Source organism: Caretta caretta, chromosome 14 (genome assembly GCF_965140235.1).
Source record: "Caretta caretta isolate rCarCar2 chromosome 14, rCarCar1.hap1, whole genome shotgun sequence".
Lineage (NCBI taxonomy): Eukaryota > Metazoa > Chordata > Testudines > Cheloniidae > Caretta > Caretta caretta.
The window spans coordinates 29290339-29317047 of record NC_134219.1 but is presented as its reverse complement, the minus strand read 5'-3'; the positions used below and the strand labels follow the sequence as shown (position 1 = coordinate 29317047).

General features: G+C 51.6%; 1 pseudogene; it reads left to right on the top strand.

Annotated features, from left to right (window-relative positions):
- Nucleotides 1–586: 586 nt before the first annotated feature.
- Nucleotides 587–23457, top strand: LOC125621500 (butyrophilin subfamily 1 member A1-like; annotated as a pseudogene).
- Nucleotides 23458–26709: the final 3252 nt, after the last annotated feature.

Genomic DNA, 26709 nt, shown 5'->3' with positions numbered 1-26709 from the left:
ATCTGCTAAGAGAGTTCTTCCAAGAGGCGTGTGTCTTTGCCAAACATTGATGTGTTGCCTTGTTCTTAATGGGGTGGTGTCGAGAGAAGGATTGGACCAGATTTGATTTCAGAAACGCATGTTTTTGCAGGAGGAAAAAATAATATTTTGAAGAAAATGTTTTGGTTAAAAAAGTCTCAGATGGAATTTCCCTGTTGGTAGAAAATTATAAACAGCTGCCCACCTTGGCATGAGCTGTCCACTTTGGATAGTGGGTTTACTGACAATATTACATGTTGGTGGTTAAAAACAATGCTTTCAATGAGATTATTTTCAATTTTTTATGAAATCTGGGAGGCTTCACCCACCCAAACACCCAAGTATAGGGGCTCTGCCCCGTCCACCCCACTGGGGGCTCTGCCCCTCACCCATGGGCCCCACCAGAAGACTTACAAACCCAGCATCTGCACCTCCTGGGTCTTTCCCCACAAGGGCTCAGTCCACAGGTGCCCCTACTCCACCCATGGTTGAAGGGAGGGAGTCATTGGATGAGCAGCTATTTCCCTTCTTATCCCTTGTCTCCTTGGCTTCTCCATAGTTCATCAGCTCCTGTCCAGCCCTGAGGCCAGGGAGAGCCACCCTGCCAGATGCTGGGAGCCTGTTGCCCACACTGCAGTGCTGCCCTGCTCTCAGCTGTCCTGCTCCTGCACATTCAGGCTGCAGCGACCGGTAAGGAGGCTCTGTCCTTAACAGTGCTGGGTGGTCACAGGGCCCCAGCTGGCTCTCACGTATGGCGGGGACAGTCTGGGGTGACTGCCCTGGTAATGCACCGGGCTTGGGGGTCAGAGCGCAGGATCTAGTGCTCACTCATATGCACAGTAACGCGTGACACACTCCTTCATCCATCCATCCCCCACATCCATCTGTCCATTCCCATATACACCCCTCCATCCATCCCATCCTTTCTTCCATCCAGCCCCCCACATCCTTTCTTCCATTCCAATACACACCCCTCTATCCATTCATTACATCCAGGCATCCCCATACATACTCCCCTCCATGCATCCATCATCTATCCCCAGACCCCTCCATCCTTCTCCATATACACTCCTCCTCCATACATCTGTCCTTTCCCCAATCCATCAATGTACACCTCTTCCATCCATCTCCCCCATTCATCCATCCATCCCCATACACACCCTTCCCTCCATTCATTCATCCCTATAAACATGCCTCCACCCTTCCCTCCACCTCCCTCGCTCACAGCTCTCCCTGAGCCCCTATCTCTGGGATCTGCTGGGGTCTCCGAGCTGGGTGATGGGGCTGGGGACTGGGCTGTGTGAGAGGTGAAGCCACTTCCCCGCTGCTCCCCTCTGACCCCAGGCTTGTAAGTTGTCTCTCTGGCCCTTTCCCCAGTGAGGTTCCAGGTGCTTGTTCCTACCAGCCCCCTCTCCGCCCCACTGGGGGGCATGGTGCTGCTTACCTGCCACCTCTCCCCAGCGCTCAGCGCCCAGGCTATGCAGGTGGAATGGAGCCAGCCCCAGCTAGGCCAGGATGTCCACGTGTACCTGCCGGACGGGAGTGAGGTGCAGGGTGAGAGGTACCGGGGCAGGACGGAGCTCCTGCAGGACGGGATCCAGAGTGGCAGCCTGGCCCTTCGGATCCGGAACCTCGCCCTGCGGGACGAAGGGCGCTACCTCTGTGACTTCCAGTCCAACAGCACCATTGGCAATGCCACACTGGAGCTCCGTGTGACGAGTGAGTGATCCCGGGGTGGGGAGAGGCCAGATTCAGCTTACGCGGCTCTGGGGAAGGGGGGATGGCCCAGGGGACACCATCCCATGCAGCCTGCTGCAGTCACAGGCCAGAAAACCTCCCCCAGTGACTCCTCCATCCAGCCCAGCTCTCCTGGCTGAGCTAGACCAGAGCCTGTGGGACAAAGACGTCCAGGCTGCATATAAGGACCCCGAGGGATGTGGGCTCCACAGCAGCCCGACAGAGCCTCCTTCCATAGAGGACGCCCTGCAATGGCAGATATGTGCCCCCTATTTCCAGTGTGGATGTCTCAGCTCCAGTGCCCAGCCATCGGCTCGCCCTCTCCCTGTGTCTGCTGGAGTAAAGAGCCCCAGCTCTCAGAACCCCACTCCACGGCGCAGTCCATAAGGGGATTGGGAATGAGGATAGCATAAAATCAAGGGAGAATTCACATCAATTTCATTCCCCCAGGTGCCGGCTTGGATCCCCTCCTCCACGTGGGTGGATATGACGGCAAGCAGATGAACGTGATGTGTCTCTCTGTGGGGTGGTACCCAAAGCCGAAGGTGCTCTGGAGAAATGGCCACAGGGAGAGACTGACCCCATCTAATGAGGAAAAAATCTCGAGAAACCGGGGCCTCTTTGATGTCTCCAGCTACGTGGTAGTGACTGAGCACTCAGACCCAACGCTGATATGCGCCATCAGACCCGGCTCACCCGGCCCAGAGAAAGTCTCAGCCATTCTTATCTCCAGTGAGCTGCTAATGGAACCAGGACACAGACGTGGGTCCAGATTGGCACTGATAGACTGTTGGGGCAGTGATTGTCTCTTATTGCGCGTCTGTGCAGTACCCGGCATGACGGGGCCCCGATCTCGGTCACTGCGTGTCTGTGCAGCGCCCAGAGCTATGGGGCCCCGATCTCAGTCACCGTGTGTGTCTGTGCAGCGCCCAGAGCTATGGGGCCCCGATCTCAGTCACCGTGTGTGTCTGTGCAGCGCCCAGAGCTATGGGGCCCCGATCTCAGTCACCGTGTGTGTCTGTGCAGCGCCCAGAGCTATGGGGCCCCGATCTCAGTCACCGTGTGTCTGTGCATTGCCCAGAGCTATGGGGCCCCGATCTCAGTCACCGTGTGTGTCTGTGCAGCGCCCAGAGCTATGGGGCCCCGATCTCAGTCACCGTGTGTGTCTGTGCAGCGCCCAGAGCTATGGGGCCCCGATCTCAGTCACCGTGTGTGTCTGTGCAGCGCCCAGAGCTATGGGGCCCCGATCTCAGTCACCGTGTGTGTCTGTGCAGCGCCCAGAGCTATGGGGCCCCGATCTCAGTCACCGTGTGTGTCTGTGCAGCGCCCAGAGCTATGGGGCCCCGATCTCAGTCACCGTGTGTCTGTGCATTGCCCAGAGCTATGGGGCCCCGATCTCAGTCACCGTGTGTGTCTGTGCAGCGCCCGGTGCAAGGGGGCCCCGATCTCAGTCACCGTGTGTGTCTGTGCAGCGCCCGGCGCAAGGGGGCCCCGATCTCAGTCACCGTGTGTGTCTGTGCAGCGCCCGGCGCAAGGGGGCCCCGATCTCAGTCACCGTGTGTGTCTGTGCAGCGCCCAGAGCTATGGGGCCCCGATCTCAGTCACCGTGTGTGTCTGTGCAGCGCCCGGCGCAAGGGGGCCCAATCTCAGTCACCGTGTGTCTGTGCAGCGCCCAGAGCTATGGGGCCCCGATCTCAGTCACCGTGTGTCTGTGCAGCGCCCAGAGCTATGGGGCTCTGATCTTGGTCACCGTGTGTCTGTGCAGCGCCCGGCATGACGGGGCCCCGATCTCACTTGGGGCCTTTAGGCGCCACTGAAATGAAAAAATGAAATACAATTATATTCACTAGACCATATTGAAAATGTCATCATTATTTAGTTCTAGGACTCAAATGCCCAAGCAAAACCCCTCTTTGTTAAGCACCCTATTATTCAAGAATTGCCAAAACTCTCAGCCCACATCCCTGGGTTCTCCAGAGAGAGCTCCAGAGGGGAAAACCAGAATTCAATATTTCTGGGGTTTAAAAACAAAATGGGAGAAAATAAACAACATTAAGAAAATAGCCCACTGAGGGCCTTTTCATGCATCATGAAGGAGCCAAAACAGGGCCCATGTCCAATTATTTTGTTTGTTCATTTGCCTTTGCATGTTGCAGAAGCCTAAGATGACATCTCTTCTTTCTTCCTTTTGCAGATGAATTTTCCCCCCAGTCTCCTCTTGGAAGGTTGGCCTCTTCTTGTTCCTGTCAGTTTCTGTTTGCCTCCTCTTCTTGCCTGCCTGCTACTTATGGAGGGTTCAAAGAGCAAAAAGGAAATCCTCCAATTTAACCACAAAGAGTGATGGATCCTTCAATACAGGGGAAAGGAAATTACAGCCCTACGTGGGTATTAATTGTTATAAAGCAAAACAGCTGCTCTGCTCCCCCAGCTAGCATTATTTTCATTATATGTATTACAGATACCCTTACGTGGCCCAACCAACATCAGGGCCCTGTAATGTCAGATACTGCACAGACACACAGAGACTGATGTAACCCTTCTGCCCGTCAGAGTTGGCAGCAACAAGGGCCGGGTTCAATATCTAGGGAATCCATTCCAATAACACAATGCAAACCGTCTCGAGCCCCCACCCAGTGACCTGGGACAAATATATACCACCCCTGCCAGGCGCCTCCAGGAGGCAATACTTCCCCTCTCGCAAGCACATAGTCTGAGTGTAGCAAAAAGCCTTTTAATAACAGAGAGAAACAATGTGGCATTATGTTGGGGAAACACCACCAACAGGATTCATAACACAACCCATGAGCAAAAAACCCACCCCAAGCAAATTGGGGCATGCCCTTCCCTTTTGTTCTTGAGTCCAGCAACCCCAAATCACCCAAAGGCCCAAAAGTCCAATGACCCAAAAGTCTCTGTCCCTGGTCAGGGCAGCCAGAGTTCAAAAGTTTATCTACAGAGCTTTACCTCCCAACCTGGGTGGAGATGGCAGAGGTAAGAGGCACCTTACATGATCTGAAGCTGGCTGCCCCACAGCTCCCATCGCTCCGCTCCGCCATGCACCCCACAAACTGCTTCGCTCAGCTCCGCTCTGCGGCCCACATGCAGCTCCCGCCGTCCCACGAACTGCTCCACATCCCACCAGCAGCTCCCACCATCCTATGAACTGCTCCACCAGCCTGTCCACAAGGCACTCCAGCCATCCCGCAAACCGCTCCACAATATATCTTTAGGCTCCCCCACAACTTAACCCAACACTCAGTGATTTCAGCTCTTAGTCAGTTCAGCTCTTCGGTGAATTCAGCTTGTAGTAGTGGGAGCCTCAGTGCTGATGCACTATTAGCCCAAAGTGAGCTCAGCAGCCTGTAACTAGACTCCTAATGAAATCAAAATTAGCTCTGATATGCCACAGCAGAGAAAGGAGGAAGTGCAATTAGCATGTAAGGCCCTCACCAAGGGACCCATGCCACCAAGTATTAATACTTGTCCCCAACCTCTCTCAAGTCACACAGTTTTGGAACCCATAACACTTGCCTAGCGAGTGCTACTTAGTTGATAGTGAGTCCCTCCATCATAACAAAAGGCCAAGTACAGTTCTAAGCACAGTTCCCATAATCAGGGTAATAACAATTTATTCTTCCTGCCCCAATAACAGAGACACTGGGGATCCCACAGCAACCAAAGTGACCATTTGGGCAGCTATGGCCTCATTCTAGGCGGGATAGGTCTGCCTATGCAAATGAGATCGGCCCCTGAAGTTCTTTTCCACAACTTGCCACACCTCACCACCAGATGTCAGGGTGGAGCCTACCCTGTCTCTGCTTACATCCTCCCCCCAGCCGAGAATTTGTCGTCCCAACAAATCACACTCCCTTTATACCAATTCATTGGTTTCCTCCAAAGGGCCTCAGGAAGCCCACTTTAGCTTCCACAAGCCTGTGTGCTAAATGTATTGGCTCCTCACTAGTCACCCCAGGTGCATCATAAGTTAACCGTTTTACTGGCTTATCGCCCTGTCTCGTCTATTGAGAATCTCTGTTGCCGAGGTAGGGGGAACATCCTCTTGAGTGACGGACGGAGAAGTTTCCTTTGAGAGTCCCTTGGCTACTGGCGTAGGCCCCTGCACTCCTAGTTCTAATGCTGGAGGGTCCAAGGTGCCCAGGACATCCTCTACCTGTGTGTCTCCACTGTCTAATAACCTGTGTGTGTCATCACAGGGGGGTCTCATCAGCGGCACAGGGGTGTCAGAAATGGGCCTAAATAATTCCGCCATGGGGTTTAGGGTGGAAGAGGGAAAACTCTCGTTTGGTTCAGCTGATCGAGACTGAAATCTTGTCTCCATCTCAGGCTACACCAGGGTTGTGTCTTCCTCCTCAGACTCACTCTCAGAGGTGCAGAATAGGGGTAAGTTAGCTGCACGGGGCCCACTGTCTGTGTTGGATGGCGGCTTTGGTCTAGCACCTCTGTTCTGCCCGGCTGCCCTGTCGTGGCCCATCTCATAAGGGGTGCTTACCAATTCCCCCACAGGGAGCAAAAGGTTTCTATGCACCGTCTTTATTTGCCCTGGACCGTCTTCAGGTTTGATCTTGTAGACCGGCAGATCTCCCAGCTTTTCTATCACCAGATAAGGTATTGCCTTCCATCTGTCAGCTATCTTGTGTTTGCCAGCAATACCCAAATTTCGCAGCAGGACTCTGTCCCCCGGCTGGAGCTCCTGCGAACACACTCTAGCATCATATCGATGTTTGTTGCGGTCTGCGTTCTTCCGAGCCGCAGCGGTAGCTAAGTGATAAGCATCCCACAGCTTTTCTCTTAGTTGGGATACATATTGCTGATGAGTTTCATAGCTATCTCCAGCCTCTGATACACCAAAGCACAAATCTATGGGTAATCTTGGTTCTCGCCCAAACGTCAAGAGATATGGGGTGACTCCCATAGCATCGTTCTTTGTGGCATTGTAGGCATGCACCAGAAATGTGACATGCTGGCTCCAGGTTGCCTTCTGCTCTGGTTGCAAAGTTCCCAACATATCTAATAGGGTTCGGTTGAACCTCTCTGGCTGAGGATCACCTTGGGGGTGATAAGGCGTTGTCCTAGACTTTTTAATTGATTTCAGCTCTTAGTCAGTTCAGCTCTTTGGTGAATTCAGCTTGTAGCAGGGGAGCCTCAGTGCTGGTGCACTATTAGCCCAAAGTGAGCTCAGCAGCCTGTAACTAGACTTCTAATGAAATCAAAATTAGCTCTGATATTCTACAGTGGAGAGAGGAAGAAGTGCAATTAGCATGTAAGGCCCTCACCAAGGGACCCATGCCACCAAGTATTAATACTTGTCCCCAACCTCTCTCAAGTCACACAGTTTTGGAACCCATAACACTTGCCTAGCGAGTGCTACTTAGTTGATAGTGAGTCCCTCCATCATAACAAAAGGCCAAGTACAGTTCCAAGCACAGTTCCCATAATCAGGGTAATAACAATTTATTCTTCCTGCCCCATTTTAACAGAGACACTGGGGATCCCACAGCAGCCAAAGTGACCATTTGGGCAGCTATGGCCTCATTCTAGGCGGGGTGGGTGTGCCTATGCAAATGAGATTGGCCCCTGAAGTTCTTCCCCACAATTTGCCACACCTCACCACCAGAAGTCAGGGTGGAGCTCATCCTGACACTGCTTACACTGAGATCGGAGTCCCGTCCCCCTGGGCGCTGCACAGACACACAGTGACGAAGATCGGAGTCCCGTCACGCCAGGCGCTGCACAGACACACAGTGACGGAGATCGGAGTCCCGTCGCCCTGGGCACTGCACAGACACACGGTGACGGAGATCGGAGTCCCGTCGCCCTGGGCACTGCACAGACACACAGTGACGGAGATCGGAGTCCCGTCACACCGGGCGCTGCACAGACACACGGTGACGGAGGTCAGGGTCCCATTGTGCCAGGCACTGCACATACACAGTGACTGAGATCAGAGCCCCGTCAGGCTGGGCACTGCACACACGGTGTTAAGTTGTCCAAGGTAACAGATGTCCAATGCAGCCAACTACATACAATTATTTATGAAAGGCAGGGAAAATTAAAGGCAGACTGAATTAGTCCAAACACACTGGCCAACCAGTACCACCCAAGGAGTGTGCTGAGAGCATGACTGGTAAACAAGAGGAGAATGGAATCAGAAAGGAATGGAGCAAAACTGGCTTGTTGGAAATTTGGCTTAATTGGTGGACAAAATAATGAGGGGAGGGGCTGTTCCCCCATCATTCTCTTTTGGAGTCCTGAAAAGGAGTATTTGGTGGGGATTCACAATGGCAGAAGCTGAGTTGACTGGAAAGAGTCAGGCCTACCAACATGTCTGCCACCCCCACCGTCTCCTGGGAGCCCGGGATCTACCATTACACCGTGGGGCCTGCACCGTCCTGATCCTGAGTGTGGTCCCAGCCAGACTGACTCAGACAACACTACCACCTCCACTGGCTTTGACTAAATCCTGAAGAGCAGCTGGGACATGAGACTTGGGTCTTTGCTGTCCCCCAGCCCACCGTGTGTCCTTTTCCTTCTCTCCTTATTATTTCTCTGTCCTCTTCCTCTTCTTTTGCCTTCTGTTTAATGAGAGTCTGGCTTAGCTGCCCAAGACTGAATATTTTGCAATACTGCTGTGAGCCCATGACCAGAAAAGCATCTAAAAGCAATGCCCTAAACCAGCCCAATGCTGTTACAAGGTCTCGGAGTGGCTGATGGCATCATGTGCTGGGCCTGTGTTTCTCCAACAGTGAGTTTGTGAGTGCGAGTTAACGCTTGAGACAGAAGCTGCATTTTCTCTCTTGGCTGTTCTTTCCTTTCATGTCTTGAATGTGTTTGTCTTGTTTTGTCTTAAAGAAAGCAGGAGCAGATTCTAGCAACAACAGCTTCAGCCCATCTCAGCTCAGCTTTTGTCTATTCCTGCAAATGGACAATTTAATACCCTCTGTAATACCAGCTGAAGGATTGTCAAACGGCCAGAACTCTCTTCAGCGAAAGGGAAAGGGATGTTGTTACAACAAAAATCTCCCTTAATAGTTTACATTTCAAAGGCTGGACCATTTCCCCTGCTTTTTCTGTCTCTTTAACAAAAGGTTACACTGATTTTTAAGAGTGGTTGTTGCCATGGGACTAAGCAGGCTGAGGTCTCTGCCCTCGGAGTCCCAGCCCGTGTTGAACTGTTTCGTGTTGGACAGTGACAGGGTCACGCTAACACCTTGGACTCTCTGGCCCCATTTCTTCCATCGAAATTAGCACAGACATGTGGGAACTGAAGCTATGTCTACACTACCGCAGTAAGTCGACCTACGCTACGCAACTCCAACTATGTGAATAACAATCCTGGAGTCGATGTACCTTAAGTCAAGTTACCACGGAGTCTACACCATGGGGGGTCAACAGGAGAGTTTCTCCCCTCGACTTATTGTTGGGGGTAGAATATAGGGTTCGACTGGAGAGTGATCTGCTGTCGATTTGGCAGGTCTTTACTAGACCCATTAAATCGACCGCCGATGGATCGATCTCGAGCGTCAATCCCTGCCGTAGTGTAGACCTGCCCTCAGATATAGGCCCCTTTGGCAAGCGCAGGGTCATGGCATAGTGCCCCCTTATGGACTTTCCCAGCATCCTGACCCTGCTGCGGTTACAGTAGAATCTCGGAATTTGGAACACCTTGGAAATGGAGGTTGTTCATAACTCTGAACAAAACGTTATGGTTCTTTCAAAAGTTTACAACTGAACATTGGCTTAATACAGCTTTGAAACTTTCCACAGAAGAAAAATGCTGCTTTCCCTTTATTTTTGTAGTAGTTTACATTTAACACAGTACTGTTCTGTATTTGCTTTTTTATGTTTTGGTTTCTGCTGCTGCCTGATTGTGTGGTTCTGGTTGCAATTGAGGTGTGTGTGGTTGACCAGTCAGTTCGTAACTCTGGGGTTCATAACTCTGAGATTCTACTGTATCTCCATGGGGTGTGGGGAGGAGGAAGCCTCTGTCCCCTGCATCCATTCCTTTTAGGGCACTGAACGGGCTTAGCGCCTAACTGTTCCCAAGCAAAAAACTAAAGTTAACTGACTACTGGGTTGTCCCCAATCTCCTAACAGTTTCTTAGAGGAGCAACGCCGTCTCCTGAGGGCTGAGTGCTTCTCCCCCAGCAGCTGCCCTACTACATCAGGCCTGTTTCTCCATGCTTCCTGCAGAGAGGCAGAGCTCTGTCTCCCTTCCTTGCCAGCCAGCCCTGAACTATGTCACCTTTTGTCTATGGCCGCTACTTCCTTCATTGTCTGCTAGATGTGCTTTTTAATCTATCTCCTTTTGCACAGTCTAGTAGCCTTAAGAAAACTCAGCCAGGCTTTCTTTGCACAATTCCATTTCCTTGGCATTCTCACATAGGGTTACCATAGTTCAGGTTCCCAAAAAAGAGGACACTGCTGGGGTGTGTGTGTCTGTGTGTGAGCTGGAGGGGGTATCTGTGGCAGGGGTACTCACTGGAGGTGGGGGCAGTGTCACTCCCTGTCACGGTGGCAGGGCAGCTGGTGCGAGCTCAGGATGAAATGCCAGTCGTCAATCAGCGCCTCCCAGCGGGACTCCCTCCCCAGGGCTGGGAACCTAAGCCTAGGTGGGTGGGATCTGGCAGCTGTTGCTTGCAGGGGAATGGACCAATCAGCTGCAGATGTAGGGGAGGGACCAATCAGGAAGCAGACCAATTTCTGAGCTGCTGGCTTGTCTGTTCTGCAAAACCCCTGGAGGTTGCCTGTTATTTGAAAAATCCACCTGGACAGAGGAAGGAGGCTCAAAAAAGAGGCTTTGTACAGGAAAACCCGCATGTATGTTAACCTGATTCTCACCAGACCCTTTGGGGACAAATCTCTGATCCAAAGCAGACTCCATTTTTCATAAAGAAACTTTATTTCCATAGAATATTGCCCACTCTGCCACAGACCATGATCAATAATGTCTTTGGTTTTGCACACTTTACCCAGCCCGCCTTTATATCTTTTTTAATAACTGTAACTTATCATTTAAGGTACAATGACCTGTTAACGCTTAAAATGAGTACTTCACTTTTCCTTTCCTGACTGCAGAGTGTAGTATTATCTTGGATTTTGGAGCATACGTCATAGAACCTTCGTCCTTTTGGTTCCTTAGTCCGTAGTTCTTGTCACTCCTTCGCAAGCTCCTTCATGACTTTCAAATTCCAGCCTATTTAAGGGTATTTTAATCTCCACCTCCTCATTTTTTAGAGCATGTTTTATTGCTTTGTCAGTCATCTCATTTCTGGGTATTCCAATACATGGCGGAATCCATGTTGTTTGTTATACAGACAGCTGCCTGCATTGTTTCCGGAGTGAGGAAGGTTATTTCATTTATGATGTTATTTCTGCTTTCCGAAGTCCCTGTTCCAATTGTCATTTTGCCTGACAAGGAATCAGATAAAATTACAGCACTGGTCAGCATAGGCGGCAGGTATAATAGTCCAGAGGATGCTAAGCCTTCCCTGGCACAGCTGCTGCAGACCTGCCGCTGGAGACCTGGGCCATGGTGGCCCCACCTGCGTTCTGCCTCTTCCCCTCCCCACTCCGCCCCTTCGCCAAGGCCCCCATCTCCCACCGCTGGCCAAGTCCCTCCTGTCCTCCAGCCCCCTGCACCCGCGAGACACGCCCCCACCCGCTGCTCGTTTGTCCCAGCAGGTGGGGGGGGCCTCGCGGGGGAGGGGGGAGGGAGAGGGGCCGAGTGGGGAGAGGGCCGAGGAGGGGCAGGGCCTGGGGTGGAGCAGGAACAGGGTGGAGGTGGATGTGAACTTGGCTGCGAGCAGAAGAGGTGGGACAGAGAGCTAGCCTCCCCCAGGGGAAGCTTCACCAGTCACCCATGCCGGCTAGTTGCACATCTCTTACCCAGCTTAGTGCCAACAATATCCTGATTAGATCAGCCGTCGGAACGGTCACAGGATTCGGTTTAGATTTCTGGATTCCAAGGCTAAGGACGCAGACGGCTGTTCCCACTCGACCCGTGATGTCATCTTTGGATCCATCTCTATAGATTTAGCAAAGCTCAGCCCTGAACTGAGCCACATTCTCACCTTTTATTCTCCCTCCAGGCTTGGCATTGGCTACCGGTGCAGCGGGAAGGGGCTAGCTGGGCCCAGAGACTCCCTTCTTTGCTGGTGTGGGGCTTCTCTCTGTGCCATCACAGGCAGTAAGTGGGTTGTGGTCACTTTCAGATATCACAGGCCTCCAATAAATAAGGACCTGGAACTTTTTACACCTACAGGCTACAAGCAAAGCCTCCTTCTCTGGCCGAGGGAAAGAGGAGGAACAAGGAGCAAGGCTACAGTTCCAGCGTGGCTGCCCCCCACTTCTACCCAGGTTCCAGCATTCCTGTGAAGGCCCTCAAATTGGCCAGGGCCCCTGGACATGGGCCCCATTAATCCACCATTGGTTTGGAACTTCTGGTCATGTTCTTCTACGGCTCAAAATGTCACCTATGTAAACCTTGGTACCCTCTACACCATCCAAAATGTGTTGCATTTTCCAGTGAAACGTTGTGGGTGCTGAGCACAGCCCAATCTGCGCAGTCTGTCTCCCAGAAAGAGTGCCGGATGTGCACAGACATCAGGTCTGTTTTCCACCTGGCAGAACCCTGCTGTCACATCTGGTGTATAAAAATATCTGGCATCATTCACCTCCACAAAGACGTCTCCGCTTTGTAGATAGTAGGAAAAGTTCCCTTTTTAGTATTGATTTAATTGATTTAATCCTGCATAAGCCAAGGGTTCTGTCTTGCCTACAGTCACCAGTATGTGATTAGTCCTGCCATGAGTGCCAGGAACTGGACTAGATGACCTCTCGAGGTTCCTTCCAATCCTATGAGTCTATGATTCTATGTGTACACTCTCCTGGTTCTTCTATTTGATCTATGTTTCCCAGAGCTACAAGCTTAGCCTTTGCCTTAGGGTGACGGGAATTTTTCCAGGAATGTGACTTGGAGGGTGGTTGGGCTCTTTCAGCTTTATTGTGTACCATATCCCCTGGAAGATGTCCTCAAACTCTTCCTCAATTGTTTTAGTCCCCTGCCCCTCCAGTGAGAACCCTCAGGGCTTGCCATGCTCCTAACCCAATGGTTCTCAATGCCAGCCCACGGGCCACTTGCGGCCCAATCATCACAGAGCTACGGCCCATGTAATATCCTCAGGGCCATACGAGTAGTACTGGATGCAGCCCAAAATGGTAAATAGGGTGAGAATCACTGTTCTAACTTAAGAGCGCACACTCTTTTCCCCAGCACTGTTACTAATTGGATCCTTTACAGTTTGTTTTTTACCCATACAGCCATAGGAGCTGAGTTTTACTTTTTCCCAGGGGTGCTCCGTGCCTGCTCTGCCCTGAGGCCCTGCCCCCATTCCATTCTTCCCCCAAGTCCCCGCCCCCATTCCACCCCCTGCCCCGAGGCCCCACCCTCACCCTGCCTCTTCCCAGCCCCGCTCCGCCCCCTCCTATGAGGCCCCTGCCTGCCTGCCACTCATTGCTTTCCATCCTTCCACAAGTCTTTCCCCGAGCTGCCAAACAGCTGTTTGGCAACATCTCCAATCAGCTGTGGCTGGTGGGTGCTGCGCACTCACTATTTTTTTCCTGTAGGTGCTCCATCCCCAGAGCACCCACGGAGTTGGCACTTATGCATACATCCAGTTTGCATGCTCTCTTAGTGGGGGTAAGCTCAGCTTGGTAAACCCTGAGTTGTACTCGTTTTTCTTCTACTGCCCGGGGCCTTTTCTGTCAGTGCATATCACTGTTCCTGGGACCATAGTGGCTCGTGCACCTGCACTGAACTTACAATGAACAAATGTCCCATTTGTTTTCAGGGTGACAGTCCCGTCATCTTCTGCTGCAACGCGGTTCACTGCTCCTCTGAAGAATTCCTCTGCACTAGTGGTACCGCGGCCGTCCTCTCTAGCCACGCTGTGCACATGCCACTGCTGCTTGCAACGTTTTGTAAACCGATGTAATCTATTGCCGTTCTTGCCTCATTTCCCATAGGCTGGGCAGTGTCTTGGCTTGTTCTGGTTGTCACAGCATGTGCAGCTCCACGTGCTGGTCTTCTGGACTCTGACTTTGAGCTCCACATGTCTCTCTCTGCTTATGGTCTCTTTTCCTGTAGTGTTTTGGATTCTCTGTCGCATCCACAGTGTCAGAGCACACTCCACCCTCCATAAGCTTCATTCTGCTCTGCCTCCTTTCTGTTGTTTGACAAATCGTAATGGCCTTGAGACGGATTTATGCTGGGTGTTCCCGTACTGTCGCTCTGAGTTTTTTGTCTTAGATCCCAGTCATGATCTGGTTCTCTGATCAGGAACTCTGTTAGCCCCCCATGGGCAGTGGGTATTGCAGGTCAGGGGAGGCTGAGCCTCCCCAAATGACCAGGCATGGCCCCACCCACGCTCCACCCCGAAGCCCCCTCCTGCTTCCCTCTCTTCCCAAGTGCCTCTTCCCCAAAGTGGGGAGAGGCAGAGGCTGGGGCTGGGGATGGGGCTAGGACAGCCTGGCCAGCAGCCTGGGACTCAGGGCGGCTGGGTCTGGTGCTCTGGACCCCCAGCACTGGGGCAGTCCAGTGCTCCAAGGTTGGGCCCACCCACCCAGCACTCCGGTTCACGCGCTGCTCATGTAGCCCCCTCAAAATTACAAGATTGCCTGGTCAGCCTCAGATCAGCCACAAGCTCTTCTATAGTTTCACCTTCTTTTTGAATGCTTAGATTAAAAGATTCTCTCTCCTCTGGTTCATTTTTTTGGGGAGTGCCACCCACCTCAAACTTCTGTAACCCAGTCTGATAATCAGCCTCCTCTGCATGCGCTAAGAGGCATCTGTCAAACACAAGAGGCATCTGTTATTGGCATTCACATTCCCCCCCACCCTTTAAATCAAGGGAGATTCACTGGGTAATTCTCCAGACAGAACAATTTCTGCCTTTGAAATTAACAAACTGCCTCCCTCAGGCCTGTGATCTCCTTTCATTTGTCCCTCTGTCCAGCTGTCTCTAGAGGACGTGACCCTGGAGCCAGACACAGCTCACCCCAGCCCAACCGCTCGGGGAGATTGGACATTTACTCCTGCGTACTGGGCTTGGACAGCTACCTGTCAGGGAGACGTTAGTGTGAGGTGGAGGTGGCAGGTGCAAGGGGCTGGCTCTGGAAGTTACCAGGGAGTCTGCCAGCAGGAAGGGCTGGTCCAGTTTCAGTTCCAGGCAAGGCACTTGCGCCATCCAGTTCTCCATGGGCCAGTAGAGGGCAATCAACGTGTAGTGGAGCCAGCTAGACACGCCCCAGAGACCTGGCAAGATCAGAGTGTAACTGGACGATGAAGTGGGGACCATGTGCTTCTATGACACTGAACCTCATGGTTCCCATCCATGCATTCACTGCCTCCCTTACAGGGAAGAGCTGTCAGTTCCTCTGGGTCTGGTCTGTAGGGACCTCCCTTAGGCTGTGTCCCTGAGCCTCTCCCAGCCAGATCTCTGCACATGCAAACCTGCTGATGCATCATCATAGGATCAGACGCAACTATCTGGATTGCAGGACAGCCCTGTTTCAATGCATGTCATGCCATAAATGGGCAGATGGCTGTGTTTACTTACTACGAAACCTCACGGGAAGGCTGTTTTCATACTGCAGGAATGGAAATAAACCTGCTTTTAATGAAATAGAACTTTGGAAACAAGTTCTATTGAAAAGGAGTACTTGTGGCACCTTAGAGACTAACCAATTTATTTGAGCATGAGCTTTCGTGAGCTACAGCTCACTTCATCTGATGAAGTGAGCTGTAGCTCACGAAAGCTCATGCTCAAATAAATTGGTTAGTCTCTAAGGTGCCACAAGTACTCCTTTTCTTTTTGCGAATACAGACTAACACGGCTGTTCCTCTGAAAAAAGTTCTATTGAGTGCTGCTGTACCATCCCCCCCAATCCAGATCATCAGCAAGGGTCAGACACCAAGCTATGTGAGGTACAGATGCCTGGTTCCCAGGGGGTGAGATCCCCAGAGACTGGTCAGACTACCAGTTTTTCTTTCTCTTTTTTTTTCCCTGTCATTTTTCCAAAGCTGGAGAAGTTTTGAAAAGTTACAGAATGGAAAAATGAAAAAAAACAATTTTCTAGATATTATGTTATTATTTATGTCTTTGGGGTAGTGCCTGGGAACCCCAACCATGGGCTAGGACCCCACTGTACAAGGTGCTGGCCAAACACAGAACAAAAAGACAGTTCCTGTCCCACAGAGCTAACAATCTAAATAGAAACAAAGAAAGCTCCATGGATGCCATTTGTTCCTTGCATTCAGTGGCAAGAGAGGGAACAATAGGGAAGAAAAAAAACCAAACTCTGAAATTTCCAAATAGTCCAGAAACCTAAATGAAAATTTCAGTTCAAGACAAAATGAAAAATGCATTGGATTGAAATTCCCCACTGAGGAACCTAGCTGAAAAAAACACTTCCCTGCCTCCCCAAATGATGGTTTGGATGAACTCCCGTTTTCTGGTGGGAAAAGGGTTTGGTTGGACCATTCCCAGCAGCAAGACTCGTGGTGCTGTTTTCTATTATCTGCATTGTGTCAGCAGCTGAGAGCCCAGCCACGGGGTGAGGCCACACAGGCCTGAGCAACTAGCAGAGAGAAGAGCTTTGTGCAGTGACGGAAGCCCTGATGTGGTTCCACACTAATAGCTCACAGATATGAACATGTGCGGGTATGTTCACGGTGGGAGGGATTTCCCTGATCTTATAGGCATGAGTCCACAGCTAGAAACCAGCCCTTGGGCTAGCCCCATGCCTGCATTACCCTCCCACAGTAAACCCAGCAACTGTCAGGCCCTGTCATGGGCAGAACATAACTGTCATGGGCAGAACATCTAGGGCTGAGTTACACACAGACCTGCATCAAACAGCCTGTTTATTCCTACCCCCCTTTCCGCCCATCCTATCTGCGGGACCTCACTCAGCTCAGGCCAGCAGCATCATAGATCACGTTGAATGAGGGTGGAAAGAAAAAGTAGTTACCCCACTTCACAGGTCAATTGGCAGTTGGTTTAAAACAAACACAAGGAAGTATTTCTTCACACAACACACAGTTAACCTGTGGAACTCTTTGCCAGAGGATGTTGTGAAGGCCAAGACTATAACAGGGTTCAGAAAAGAACTAGATAAATTCATGGATGGGCAGGGCTGGTGTCCATAGCCTCTCTTTGCCAGAAGCTGGGAATGAGCGACAGGAGATGGATCACTTGCGGATTACCTGTTGTGTTCATTCCCTCTGGGGCACCTGGCATTGGCCACGGTTGGAAAACAGGATACTGGGGCTAGATGGACCTTTGGTCTGACCCAGTGTGGCTGTTCTTATGTTCTTACAAGGGTGGAGGAGGTAAGAGTGATACAGTGTGTCACCCAGATGTCTCTGGCAGAGCCAGGAACGGACCCACATCTCCAGGGTCCCAGCCAAGTGCCCTTTCCACCAGGCCAGTGATCTCCTCACTCCAGCTGGCCCCTCAGTCTGGCACTGGGGCTCTGTTAGACCCTGACAGTAGTGGTGACGGGCGTCACTGCCCCAGAGCCCTCTGCTGCTCACGTTCTTTGCGTCTCTGTTCACGGAGTCTTTTCCAATAGGCCCAATTTGACATTTCCCGCCTAGCTCCTCCAGGCAGGGCTAGCGATTACGGACATTGGGCAAGATCCCCAGCTGGCATCAATGGGGCCAGATCCCCTGCTGGTGTCAATGGGCTGTAGCTCCATTGGAGTCAATGGGGCCAGATCCCAAGCCATAGATGCTGGCTTTCTCCAGGCATGGGGGTTGCTCAACCCCCCGCTTCGCCCCGGGTCCCGCCCCCACCCTTCCCCTTCCCCCAAACCCCTACCCTCGTCCTGCCTCTTCCCACCCTGCCTCTTTCCCGCCTCTACTCACCCAGTTCCACCCCCCCACCGAGCGCACCCCATCCCCACTCCTCCCACTTCCTCCCAGAGCCTCCTGCATGCCATGAAACAGCTGATCGCAGTGGGCTGGAGGCGCTGGGAGGGAAGGGGAGGAGTTGATCAGCAGGGCTGCTGGCGGGTGGGGGGTGCTGGGGGCGAGGTGGGAGCTGGCTGCCAGTGAGTGCTCAGCACCCACTAATTTTTTTCTGTGGGTGCCCATGGAGTCAGTGTCTATTTCCCCAGCTGGTGTCTATTGGAGTCAATGGGCCAGATCCCGAGTTGGAGTCAATGGGCTGGAGTCATGGTGCCAGACTCCCAAGCTGATGTAAGTTTACCAGAGCTCCGTTTCTGTCGATTAGGCCAGATCCTCAGCAGGTGTAAATCAGTGTTGCTCCACTGGAATTAATGCCATTTTACATCAATTGATGATCTGGCCCAGTAATTTCTGCTCTGTAAAAATGTATTATTTGTTGCCAAGGACAAAGTAACTGAATGGTTCAAGGTAATACAGTAATAAACATACCGACCTGATTCTTAGCTTGTTCACCCCTGTGTAAATCAGGAGTAACCCCATTGGAGTCACTGGGGCTGGTTCCCTTCCGTTTATACAGCGTAGCTTCCGCTGGCCCCACGTAACTATTTTCCAGCATAGTGACTCTCTGTCCAAAACTGCCCATGTCACCTGAAGCAAAGTCCCTGAAGTCTCTGTGCCCTCTGTGCCTTGGGGGTAACTATCGCTCCCTGCCTCAGAGGGGGTGGTGAGGGTGAACTCACCAATGCATGTGAGATGTTCAGATACCACAGTAATGGGAACCAGAGAAGCACTGTGACCAAAACCCATCCATCTGTGACCAAAACCCAGGAGCCCTGATTCCCAGCCCCTGCCCCACCCCCTGCTCTAACCAACTAGATCCCACTCCCTCCTAGAGCCAGGGGTAGAACCCAGGAGTCCTGGCTCCCAGCCCCCCACGCTCTAACCCACTAGACCCCTACTCCCCTCCCAGAGCTCAGCCAGGGATAGAACCCAGGAGTCCTGGCTCCTAGTCTGGTGCCTCTACATGCAGAGGCACAAGCCCCAGCTTGTGTGCCTTTCTGGGGCTGCATTCTGCTCACCTGGCTCGTTATCTCAACACAGTGGATTAGCTCTCTCCTGGCAGGGTTGCCATGTCCCGAGCGAGCCGATTAGAGGTGACCTGTGACTGGGAAGAAAGTCCACCCTCCTTGTTCTGTTGCCCTTTGAGTTATTTTCCAGGCAACCAGGAGTCCCCTTGGGGGGAAGAGAACTGAACCTAGCAAGGTGGGAAATTGCCTGGTCCGCAGCCCCAAACCATATTCCAACTGCCCAGCACTGCTGAGGGCTCGGCCAGGCATCCAGCCTCATCTTGGCAGACGCTTCAAGGGCTGGGAACATGATGGGGATTTGATAAACAGCCCTCAGAGAATCAGTATGGGCCAGGAGAGGCAGATGGCAGCTGGGCCTGAACAGGTAGGAAGGAAGGAGGCAAGTGCTGGGGCCTTTCAGATGTAACAAGCAGGCACAATGCCAGCCAATATCAATCAGGGTTATCAGCGATTTGTAGGGGGGAACCTTGTGGGTCAGTGGATAGGGTACTAGACTGGGAAGCAGGACTCCTGGAGTCCATCCCTAGTTTGGGGAGGGGAGTGTGGCTGAGTGGTTAGAGCAGAGGAGCTGGGAGCCAGGACTCCTGAGTTCACCCCTGGTTTGGGAAAGGGAGTGGGGCCAGCAGGTTAGAACAGAGGAGCTGGGAGTCAGGTCTCCTGTGTTATCATAGCTAGTCTGTCTGTGCCTCAGTTTCTCCTCCATAAAATGGGGTTAGTGGTCCCTCTTCTTGTAGGAGGGTTGTGGGAATTATTTAAAGTTGGCTAAGGGGGCTCAGATAGTCCAGCAATGGGGGTGGAGTGGCTCAGAGACATGCCTATAAGTACAGTAGAAAGGACAATCCCATTTGCAGTGGAGGGACAGATTGGAAGTTATCTCTGGCAGACTCTTTTTCCAGAGCAGAGATTCTCCTAGAACAAGGGTGGGCAAACTTTTTGGCCGGAGGGCATCTGGGTGGGGAAATTGTATGCGGGGCCATGAATGTAGGGCTGGGCAGGGGGTTGGAGTGCAGGAGGGAGTGCAGGGTGTGGGAGGGGGTGCGGTGTGCAGAAAGGGGCTCAGAGCAAGGGGTTGGGGCATAGGAGGGGTGCAGAGTGTGGGAGGGGGCTCAGGGCAGGCGGTTGGGGTGCAGGAGGGGTGTGGCAGGGGGTTGGGGTGCAAGGTACAGGAGGGGTTTGGGGTGCGGGCTCCGGCCCAGCGCCGCTTACCTGGAGCAGCTCCGGGGTGGCAGTGGCACGCAGCAGGGCTAAGACAGACTCCCTGTCTGCCCTGTCCCCACGCCGTGCTGCTCCCAGAAGCTGCCAGCACCACATCCCTATGGCCCCTGAGGGAGTAGGGGCACATCGCTCTGCACACTGTCCTTGCCTGCGGGTACCTCCCCCAAAGCTCCCATTGGCTGTGGTTCCCGTTCCTGGCCAATGGGAGCTACGGGGGACGGTGCCTGCAGGTGAGGGCAGTGCACAGACCCCTCTGCCCCTGCTCCTCCAGGAGCCGCAGGCGTGGGGCCCGCAGCACCATGGGGGTGGCAATCCCACAGGCCGCATCCAAAGCCCTGACGGGCTGGATCCGGCCTGCGGGCTGTAGTTTGCCCAGCCCGTCCTAGAAGGATCCACTCTGGACAACAGCTTTCCCCCTGGTTGGTCACGGCAGATCCCATAGAATCATAGAATCATAGAATATAAGGGTTGGAAGGGACCCCAGAAGGTCATCTAGTCCAACCCCCTGCTCGAAGCAGGACCAAATCCCAGTTAAGTCATCCCAGCCAGGGCTTTGTCAAGCCTGACCTTAAAAACCTCTAAGGAAGGAGATTCTACCACCTCCCTAGGTAACGCATTCCAGTGTTTCACCACCCCCTTAGTGAAAAAGTTTTTCCTAATATCCAATCTAAACCTCCCCCACTGCAACTTGAGACCATTACTCCTCGTTCTGTCATCTGCTACCATTGAGAACAGTCTAGAGCCATCCTCTTTGGAACCCCCTTTCAGGTAGTTGAAAGCAGCTATCAAATCCCCCCTCATTCTTCTCTTCTGCAGGCTAAACAATCCCAGCTCCCTCAGCCTCTCCTCATAACTCATGTGTTCCAGACCCCTAATCATTTTTGTTGCCCTTCGCTGGACTCTCTCCAATTTATCCACATCCTTCTTGAAGTGTGGGGCCCAAAACTGGACACAGTACTCCAGATGAGACCTCACCAATGTCGAATAGAGGGGAACGATCACGTCCCTCGATCTGCTCGCTATGCCCCTACTTATACATCCCAAAATGCCATTGGCCTTCTTGGCAACAAGGGCACACTGCTGACTCATATCCAGCTTCTCGTTCACTGTCACCCCTAGGTCCTTTTCCGCAGAACTGCTGCCTAGCCATTCGGTCCCTAGTCTGTAGCTGTGCATTGGGTTCTTCCGTCCTAAGTGCAGGACCCTGCACTTATCCTTATTGAACCTCATCAGATTTCTTTTGGCCCAATCCTCCAATTTGTCTAGGTCCTTCTGTATCCTATCCCTGCCCTCCAGCGTATCTACCACTCCTCCCAGTTTAGTATCATCCGCAAATTTGCTGAGAGTGCAATCCACACCATCCTCCAGATCATTTATGAAGATATTGAACAAAACCGGCCCCAGGACCGACCCTTGGGGCACTCCACTTGATACCGGCTGCCAACTAGACATGGAACCATTGATAACTACCCGTTGAGCCCGACAATCTAGCCAGCTTTCTACCCACCATATTCTCCTTTGGCTGCTCACATCCTTGCCATCCTCATGGGCTCCGACTCCTTGCTGGGTTATCCCAAGATGAAGGTCTACAGAGAAAAAGGTAACTGCTCCTGCGTGGTTCCCAGGGCATCAAAGAACCAGACCCCTGGGGGTGCCAGCTTACCTTTATGGGACGCTACACACCAGTTAGCCACACTTTGAGGTACCCCATCCTCCCATCCACGCCTGGGAAATGGAAGGTTCCCACTGGCCTTTGCTATCCTTTAGTGCCCATTATACAGTATAGCTGCCCCTTCCCCACCCCTCACCCTCTGCTGCCCTGGTGCCCATTACACAGTCTAGACGCCCTTTCCCATCCCTCACCCACTGCTGCCCCCAGTGCCCATTATACAGTATATATATAAAGTATAGCCACCCCTTCCACACCCCCACCTTCTGCTGCACCCAGTGCCCATTATACAGTATAGCTGCCCCTTCCCCGCCCCTCACCCTCTGCTGCCCTGGTGCCCATTACGCAGTATAGACACCCTTTCCCCGCCCCTCACCCTCTGCTGCCCTGGTGCCCATTATGCAGTATAGACGCCCTTTCCTATCCGTCACCCACTGCTGCCCCCAGTGCCCATTACGCAGTATAGACGCCCTTTCCCATCCCTCACCCACTGCTACCCCCAGTGCCCATTATACAATATATATATACAGTATAGCCGCCCCTTCCACATCCCCACCTTCTGCTGCACCCAGTGCCTATTATACAGTATAGCTGCCCCTTCCCCGCCCCTCACCGTCTGCTGCCCTGGTGCCCATTACGCAGTATAGACGCCCTTTCCCATCCTTCACCCACTGCTGCCCCCAGTGCCCATTATACAGTATAGCAGCCCCTTCCTCACTCCTCCCCCTCTGCTGCCCCTAGTGCCCATTATGCAGTATCTCCACTCCTTCCCCACCCCACCCTCTGCTTCCGCTAGTGCCCATTATACAGTATAGTCTCCCCTCCCCCTCTGCTGCCCCCAGTGCCCATTATACAGTAAAGCTGCCCCTTCCCCACCTCTCCCCCTCTGCTGCCCCTAGTGCCCATTATGCAGTTTAGCTGCTCCTTCCCAAGCCCCACCCTCTGCTGCCCTGTTCCCTTTATACACTGTAGCTGCCCCCTCCTACCTCTCACACTCTGAGATCTGGGGATACCAGTCCTTTCCCAAGTCTCTGACTGTACATTTTAAATTTTTGATTGAGAATCTCTGCCCAGGGCCCTCTGCCCTTTAGTATTTCCCATAGCTTGAGAAAGCAGAACGGAGGAGCTCTTGCCTGAGCAACTACAATAGCATTTTCTGCTCCTAGCTATAAGCTCAGGCTCTCGCCTGCTGGGTTGTCTCTCTCCACAGAGGATGTCACTCTGGACGCAGATACAGCTCATCCCAGTCTGGCCCTTTCCAAGGACTGGAGAAGTGTGACAGCCACAAAGACAAAACTGGCTCTGGCCAACAACCCAGGGAGATTCGACATTTACTTGTGCCTGCTGGGCTCCGATGGCTATGAGTTGGGGACGCATTACTGGGACTTGGAGGTGGCCGGCACAGGGGGCTGGGCTCTGGGTGTCACCAGAGAGTCTGTCAGCAGGAAGGGATGGTTCAATTTCAGCCCCAAGCAAGGCACGTGGGCCATCCAGCTCTCCAGGGCCAGTACCGGGAAGTCACTGCAGAATGGAGCCTGCTGGACCTGCCGCAGAGCCCTGGCAAGATCAGAATGTATCTGGACTATGAAGGAGGGGTTGTGTGCTTCTATGATGCTGACACCATGGCCCCCCTCCACGCCTTCACTGCCCTCTTTACAGGGAAAATCTACCCATTCTTCTGGGTCTGGACTGTAGGGACCTCCCTTAGACTGTGTCCCCCACAACCCTCCAATAACTGAGGGCACAGTCTAGAGGCTGCTGCCATTTCTAAGGACATCGATGGACATTGGACCACATTTTGTCTCACCCAGAGATTGAAGCATGAACACCGTGATGCGTCTGGATTTTAGCCCATGAGGCAGCATCTCCCTTAAATACCTCTGTACTGCCTGCCACGCTGCCCCTTGTGCATGGGAAATGCTCCCTAATAAAACCCAAGCAGCTGCTACCTTCTCCTCCCACAGGTCCCTCCTTAACTGTCACCTCTGCCATGATGCCTCCAGAGTTCCAGCCTCGTGATCAGGGCTAGACAAGTGATCTGCTCTGAATATGACTCTTCCTCATCTTTCCTATCCTGCTCTACCTTTACCTCCAATTGAAAAGAAATACACCCTGTGTCTGAGGTGGTCCAATTCTTCCCTGTACTGTGAGAGAAATGAGAATTCTGGTTTAGCATATGTGTTAATTGTTTTGTGTTAGAGGGAATTAATATAGATGTCAGTGCAGCTCTCTCCTTCTAGGTGTATAGGGTATAAACTGGTGATGAATACACTGAGGCTGGAAATTAGAAGGAGCTTTCTAATGTAGCCTTTTATTCTATTTAACATGAATTTTGTACAGCACCATGGGTTTGGCTCTGGTGGCTACAGTTTCAAGCTTAACGGTGTGAAAGTCATCTCTGCTACTTGCTTTAGAGTTAGAGTCTTTAGGAACACATAAAAATCAAGGGCAGTGACCACACAGACATTCACAAGGACAAGGTCTCGTCTGTTTTACAAGTTTTATTAAAGTTATGATTACCCAAGCATACAGAAATTCTATACAGACCCATGCACAAGTTACAAATACAGTTATACTCACATCCTCCTAGATAGTGTTAGGGTCTGTTGTCTCTCATGACTTGATCATTAGTAGAGGGATGGTTCCTGCTGGGGTTTACCATAGGGAACTCCATTTTTCTAATCTAGGCACCTGCTCTATAATTTGATTCTGACTATATCTCACTCTGCGCATGTCCATAAAAGTGTCAAGCCTCTTTTCTCTTATTGGTCTGCTGTCCCCTTGAAATTTAAGGGACCCCTATTTTCTATAGGCTGTGTAAGTTCCCTTTGTTCTCATTAGCATTGACACACAACCTGTATCCTGTGGTTAAGACACGTCAGAGACAGATGCGCCTTTACAGTATTGTTATGATCTAATATTAATCTTCTGGGTAATTTTTCGCAATATTACCACTTGGTACCTCTTTTCCCATAACCTTAGGGCATTGGGTTATTTCTCGGTCATTGGCTTATGTCATCATTTCTTGTCTTCAAGGCCCAAAATAGCTAAGCTGAAATCTTGCAGGCCTCAGCCTACAGGTTCTTGCATTTCAGCTTGTCTTACTTATGTCTAATACATAATTCTTTTAAATACTAATCAATCTTATACTTTTATAATCCTACAAATTAACTCTAATTAATATACAATGAATATATGTAATATAACACATTGATTAATGATAACATCACACAATAAATGAAAAATAAACTAAAATCATTGGCTACACTAACCATCAGCAGAGTGAGGTTCTGGATCAGCCTCCCAACAGGAATCATGGGGGCAAACAACCTATTTGAGGATGAATTGTGAAAAGTTCGTGAACAAGATAACATATGGGGTTGCCCGCAAATGCGATAGCATGGACCGGACTCCATCACCCAGGAGGTCCCTTCCAGTCCTGTGTTCCTAGGTGAAAAGAAACGAAGACAAAACATGAGCTTTAACACATTGGGTGCCTCCCTAATTTTCTTGCTTGAGGCAAGGATGTGACAGCCTATCACGGGATAATTTCCAGAGTGTTCAGACAATATGTGTATGGGTGAAAGCAGAGCTGCTGGGTAGGCCGCTAGCTGTTTTTAAGAAACTACTTAGGCCTATAATGGATGCTGATGCAAATGGGAGACCAGAAGTCCCTGTCTTCTCCTATTTTTATCTTTTGAGACAACATGGCATGTGGTTGCAAAGGGCAGATTTTCCAGGGAACGGTCACCCCTGAGCATAGTGACCTCAGGTGCCCACCTCGATGAGGACTGGACCATGGTGACTGCATGCAGGGGGTATATGGACTTGATTGGTCCTGAAGGTGGTGCCATAAGGTGGAGTAAGTGAGAGTCACCTCCTAGACCCCTAAGACAAGGCGGGAGGCCTGTGTGCTTTCTTGGTCCACCAGCTATATCAGAAGGATGCAACCCTCTGATTTCCCTCGGCAGGCCTCGTAGGTGGTGAAGTTTCTGGTCTTTGGCTATGCCAGTCTGACCAGTCTGCTATTATCCAAGATCCCACTATGGGAGTCAAGCGTAACCAGGTTCTCCATAAGCTGCTTCCAGACACTGCAGTCACAGCCCTGCAAAGCGTGACACAAAGATCCCAAGACCAATGAAGCAGAAAACAGTCAAACCTTTTTCTAATCTTAGGTACCTGACTTTTCTTTTATTTATGGAAAGATGTTTCCATTGTCTTAACTTCCGCTGTGCGTGTGCGTGTTTGTATGCACCTATGAGTGTGTACATCTTTAAAGGTCCACACTGGGAAATGAGCCAGTATTGATTCCCTAAACCAGTGATTCTCAAACTTTAGTAACCCGAGGACCCCCATTGTGATTAAAAAAATTTCACAGACCCCCCCAAACCCTCTGCTCAGCCCCAGGCCCCACCCCACTCCTTCCTGTTTTTGCGAAATAACTCAGTAAACCTGCACTTCATAGGGGAGGACAAAAGTTTCTGTGTGTAAGCAGTGTCAGGATGAGCTCCACCCTGACATCTGGTGGTGAGGTGTGGCAAGTTGTGGAAAAGAACTTCAGGGGCCGATCTCATTTGCATAGGCACACCCACCCCGCCTAGAATGAGGCCATAGCTGCCCAAATGGTCACTTTGGCTGCTGTGGGATCCCCAGTGTTTCTGTTATTGGGGCAGGAAGAATAAATTGTTATTACCCTGATTATGGGAACTGTGCTTGGAACTGTACGTGGCCTTTTGTTATGATGGAGGGATTCACCATCAACTAAGTAGCACTCGCTAGGCAAGGGTCATGGGTTCCAAAACTGTGTGAATGGAGAGAGGCTGGGAACAAGTACTAATACTTGGTGGTATGGGCCCTACATGCTAAATGCACTTCTTCCTCTCTCCACTGTGGAATATCAGAGCTAATTTTGATTTTATTAGAAGTCTAGTTATAGGCTGCTGAGCTCATTTTGGGCTGACAGTGCACCAGCACTGGGGCTCCCCTACTAC